We start from the raw sequence: 5,923 nt of genomic DNA, 5'->3' as shown, positions 1-5,923 counted from the left end.
CTTTCATAATGAGATTTGCTTCTTTGGCGTTTACGCACCTCAATAGGATCGTGTCAAAGGATCTCTTGTACAGGATCTGTCCGCCGAGGAAGAATTTAGAAGCCATCTTACCGATATATTTCCTATCTTCCGGTTGATCGTCTTATGGGAATTCGCCCTTTAACAGATAGTTCTTGATGTCATGATACCATGGTTCTTCATCAAGTTCTTCTTCAATGACCATGCAATATGCGGGTTGATCGAGGATATCAATCTTTAAAGGTTCTATCTCAAGGCCATCTTGTACTTGTAACATGGCCGATAGTGTGGCCGAGCATCAAGCAAAATGATTCTGAGTTCTTGGTAGATACTCGAAAGTGATCTCCTCAAAATGTTGGATCAGCTCTTCGAGATACTTATGATAAAGGATAAGCTTAGGATCCTTCGTCTTCTACTCTCCTTGAGTTTGTAAGATGATTAGCATGGAATTTCCGTATACCAAGAACTTCTTCACCTTTAATGATATGGCTAATTGTAATCCTAATATGCAGGCCTCATATTCAGAAATGTTGTTGGTGCATGGGAATACCAGCTTGGCTGAGACCGGATAATGTTGATCTTCGGGGGATATTAAAACTGCCCGTGCACCTGATCCAGTGAGATTCACTGCACCGTCAAAGTACATTGTCCATTTATCTTCAGATATGTTCAAAATTTGATCTCCCTTGTTCGGTTCTCAAACGTCTTTAGGAGGATTTTCAGCTAGCATGTCTGCAATTGCTCTCCCTTTTACAGATTTTTGAGGAGAAGTTCTGATATCAAATTCCGAAAGAAGCACTTGCCATTTGGCTATCTTTCCCAATAAAGCTAGTTTTTCCGGAAGATATTTGATAGGGTCATTCTCGGTGACCAGTTGGATATGATAATGCAGAGTATACCGCCTCAATCAGTGGAGGACCCAAACTAGTGCTACGCAAGTCCTTTCCACCGATGAGTACTTGGCTTCAGATGTTGTGAATTTTTTGCTCAAATAATAAATGGCCCGTTCTTTTCGATCCTTAGGGTGGGTCCGAGCTAATAAAGCTCCCAAGGATTCATCATGAACCGTCGGATATAAAGTCAAAGGAACGTTAGGGATAGGAGCTACCAAGACTGGAGGTTGTACCAAGTATCCCTTGATCTTCTCAAACGCTTGTTGACATTCTGCATCCCATTTCACCTTCACGCCTTTCTTTAAAAGTTTGAAAAAGGGTTTCGCCGTTTCTGACAATTGTGATATGAATCTGGATATATAATTCAATCTTCCAAGTAGCCCCCTTACTTCTTTAAGAGTGGAGGGAGTCCCTATTTCCCATATGGTTTTGATCTTGGAGGGGTCGATCTCGATTCCACGATCGCTTACGACAAATCCAAGCAGTTTTCCAGATCTTGCGCCAAATACGCATTTTGCGGGATTCAGCTTGAACTTGTACTTTCTCAATCGATCAAATAATTTCCTTAGCACTTGAATATGGTCTTCTCCAGGTCTGGATTTGGCGATCATGTCATCTACGTAAACCTCCATCTCTTTATGTATCATGTCATGAAAAAGGGTTACCATAGCCCTCCGATATGTTGCCCCTGCGTTTTTCAGTCCAAAGGGCATGACTTTATAACAAAAGATCCCCAATTGTGTAGTGAATGAAGTCTTGATCTTATCTTCTTCTTTTAACATGATCCGGTTGTACCTCGAAAATCCATCCATGAACGAGAATAGTTCAAAACCCGCAGTGCTATCGACGAGCACATCAATGTGCGGTAAAGGAAAATCATCTTTCGGACTAGCTTTGTTCAAGTCCCGATAATCCACGCATATCCCGATTCTTCCATCCTTCTTCTTAACGGGTACGATGTTGGCGACCCAATCAGCATATGGGACAGCCTTAATAAATCCAACTTTGAGGAGTTTCATCACCTCCTCCTTAATCTTATCTGCTAATTCAGGGTTCATTCTTCCGGATGGTTGATTAACGGGTGTGCAAGCAGGATCGGTGGGTAGAGCATGCTCCACTATTTCACGATCTAAACCTGGCATGTCGGCGTATGACCAGGCGAAAATATCTTGATATTCCTTGAGTAATGCCGTCATTCTTAAGACATCTGCTGCAGATAAATGTCCCCCCACTTTCACTTCTTTGACGCAAGTAGAATCTCCCAGATTAATAGTGATGGGTTCTTCGGAGATGGGAGGCCTAGACTCTTCAAAACAATCCCATTCCCTCTTGATATCGCTCACATCATCCTCTTCTATATCAATTTCATGAGCATAATCGTCGAGTTGATCCGAGTCACATATTAACCTGTTATGCATGGGTGGGATGACATGCCCGAAATGCATCATGAAAGGTTAGTATTCAAAGATGACAACATTAAAGAATGTATGATTTTTTACCATGAAAACATTTTTCGAATTCAATTTTGAAGAAAAAGGGAAGAGAACTAGTCCATAACTTTTCAGACATCCTTGTTCTCAAAAAGCTATTTAAAATTCAAGATCACGTGGCGGATCGGGCCTCAAGTCCCACAAGATAAGTAATTGTCATCATTGGACCAATCCGCTGTTCCACATGTCCGTAATAAAACTTGAGATGATTTTCATTAATAGATGCAACTAAGAGCATTACAGATCTGCACTTCTCGGATCGCAGCATGTGACCCGGAGGGTGCTAAAATAGCGAAAAGCTTTGAAAATAAATGCAGTAATCAAAATGCATTAAAAGATAAAGTTCAGAAATAGCCTTTTACTCGGGGGTGGGGAAATCATCCTCCGGCCACTGATGATCACGTGCACCCGATTATCCAGGAACGGGTTGAACAAGTCGGGCTCTGCATCTTCAGAAATGTCTTCATCTTCCAACCATTTGCCCCCTTTGGAAAACACCTCAAATAAGGGGTTCCGAAACATCCTTCCTCTAGCCTTCCATGCGTCGGTGCCTATAAAACGGCCACTTTGGCGTCCACGGCCTCCTTGGTCTCCATAACAATTGTTTCGACCTCGGCCTCGACTCGTATTGCACTTTACTGTCTCTTTATAGCCCGGACCTACCTTATGGTCATTCGAGCTCAAATTCGGAGGGTTAAGGATTCCCCGACCGTACTTCCCTAATCCGGCACCCGATATAAAACCGTTCGAAAGTAGCACTCTTCCCGCCATAGTCGCAGGTCTCGAAAGCTCCGGTGTAGCTATCTTTGTATCCGGCGATATATTCATGACAGATACGATGTCAAAAGTATGATAACTCAGCTCTTCCTCCTTTGAGGGTTCGATGTATGGGACCATCCCTTTTAAAGAAACGCGATGCCCTATCTCGCCATGGACGGTGATCAGCTGACCCTTGACCACGAACTTCACTTTTTGATGCAAGGAGGAGGGTACTGCTCCCGAAACATGGATCCACGGTCTTCCCGTAAGCGGGGTGAAGGCGCTAGGGATATCCAAGACTTGAAACGATACAGAAAAGGTCACCGGTCCAATAGAGATGTCCAGCTCAATCTCCCCTACCACATTCCCGGAAACTCCGTCAAACGACCGAATAGTAGCCTTGGACGTCTTCACAAAGTCTTCGTTTATCCCCAAGCTTTTCAAAGTGCTTAGAGGACAGAGATTGAAGGCCGAGCCATTATCAATCAGAACGTGAGGAACCTCCTTCCCGTGGCACCTCACGACGATGTAGAGGGCTCTATTATGCACACGCCCTTCTTTTGGAAAATCTTCATCCGAAAAGGAGATCTGGTCTTTCAAAAGGATAGCACCTACGAAGTCCTCCAGTTGAACCTCATTAATGGTTTCCGGAACATGCACCTCATCCAGTACTTTTAGGAGGGCATTCTTGTATTTTTCAAAATTCTTAAAGAGATCTAGCAAGGAGATCTGCGCCGGCATTTTCCGCAGTTGATCGACGACCTCATATTCACTAGTCCTCACGACCGATTGCAACTTCTCAACTTCTTCTGCAGTCGGGGTTTCCTTTTCAGAATCCGCCTCTCTTGGTGGATAACATCTTCCCGATCTCATTATGGCATCAATCTCGCCTGTTCCATAATCCCAAAGAACCGCCCTTGAGTTATACTCTTCCACAGCGGGCAATTTGATCTTCACCGGTTTGATTTCCTCTGGTGGTGATTCGGAGGTCGACGGTCTTTCCGAGGCGGATGTTTCCCAATTATCCACCTTATTCGGATCAATAACAAAGCGAATCAGAGTATCTACCATTCCGATCATCTCATCTTCATGGACATCATTAGGGTTATGTTCTGGACCCGGCCTTACCAACGTGGCATTTTCTTCATCCGGATCCCTTTGCCTTTCCCTTCCGACTCTTAGGATAATTCCCTCAATCCTCATGCCGATTTCCACCGGATGTTGGAATGAAGAATAATTGTATGCATACATGCGGTCAAAATATTCCGCCGGGAGTGACTTCAAGACGAACTCCAGCATTTCCCTTTCGACAGGTGGCGGTTGCACCATCGTGGCATGTTTCTTCCACCTTCTAGGGAAGAGTTCAAAACTCTCATCTTCCCCTTTCCCGATATTCAACAGATTGGCTTTAGTAAAGTACCCTCCGATCCCAGCTTCAAAGTGCCGTATGAAGTGTTCCGATAACTCCTCCCAGCTCGAGACCCAATCCGGATCGATTGATTGAAACCACACCAATGCGGGGCCCGCCGAACTATGTCCAAAATTTCGGATCAATGTTTCATCATCCTCATGATGGCCAACCATTTGGCGGAGATAATATGAAATATGCGCTAGAGGACATCCAGCACCATTATACTTTGTGTGGAAGGTCACTCTCGGGTTCACGCTTTGGGGTGGAACATTTCTTGCTTGAGTGAGTGGCGTAATAAGCTCTTTCAATTCATCCATTTTCCTTGACACATCATCTCCTTGCTCTTGCAATAGAGCGATCTTTCGATTTTGCGTCTCAATAGCCCGCCGTATCTCTAGAATCTGCATGTTCTCTTCTACCGCCGTGGCGTTATTCTTAACCACCAACCGAGATAACTCTGTTACCATAGTCGTCAAATGACGTATGTACGTTTCCAGATTAGAAAGTCGTACGTTGGACTCCCGATTCACCCGTTCATTCCGAGGAGCCTCTTGATTCTTAGCTTCGTCAACCGTTCCCACAAATTCTTCACTTTCGGGATCATCCATGCCACCCCACCCATCGGGAACTATTTCTCTAGAGTCCACAAAGAAACTCGGCGGTGCTGAATACAAAACTTTGAAATTGTAACCGCCACTATCTTCTTCGAGATTATCCACTATTTCGCCTCTCTCTAGGGCTTTTTGCAAAAATCTTCTATCGCCTTTGCGTGCTTTATCAAGGCGCAATTCATATTCGTCTATCTCTTCAATTTCCTGGCCATCTTTGATGTTCATCAAGTATCTTGAGGGTATTTTCCAGACACCTCCCCTCGTAGCTTTCATCGCGAATTCCTCGGACAGCATATCCACAGCCACATACGTTCCCTTAAAAGTGACGTCTTTCATTCTTCCTATAACGCCCAAGTTAATCAGCTTTTCCAAGCAAGCCTCCTTTTGCTCCCGGGAAATACTTTCTCCTTCCGGGTATTGTGAGACCAATGTCAAGACATCCCGCATTTTACTCATATCCACTATAAACTCCAGAACCTCTTCTTCTTCGCCTCCGAAAATCGGGTTCACCTCGCGATGCTCGGGTAATGGGTTCATTTGCACATTCGGTTCGGTTTTATCAAACTCCAAAACCTTACCGTCAATCAACGCTTGTACCTTGAATTTGAGAGCGAGACAGTTGTCCACATTATGCCCCCTTTCTCCCATGTGGTATATGCATGTCCGGGTCTCGTCAAACCCGGGAAATCTTAGAGGATGAGCTCTAGGTGGCTCTTTTGCAACTAGCCGGTTCTCTAGCAG

Source organism: Rhodamnia argentea, chromosome 6 (genome assembly GCF_020921035.1).
Source record: "Rhodamnia argentea isolate NSW1041297 chromosome 6, ASM2092103v1, whole genome shotgun sequence".
Classification (NCBI taxonomy): domain Eukaryota; kingdom Viridiplantae; phylum Streptophyta; class Magnoliopsida; order Myrtales; family Myrtaceae; genus Rhodamnia; species Rhodamnia argentea.
The sequence above is the reverse complement of the archived record's forward strand: the minus strand, read 5'-3'. Positions refer to the sequence as shown.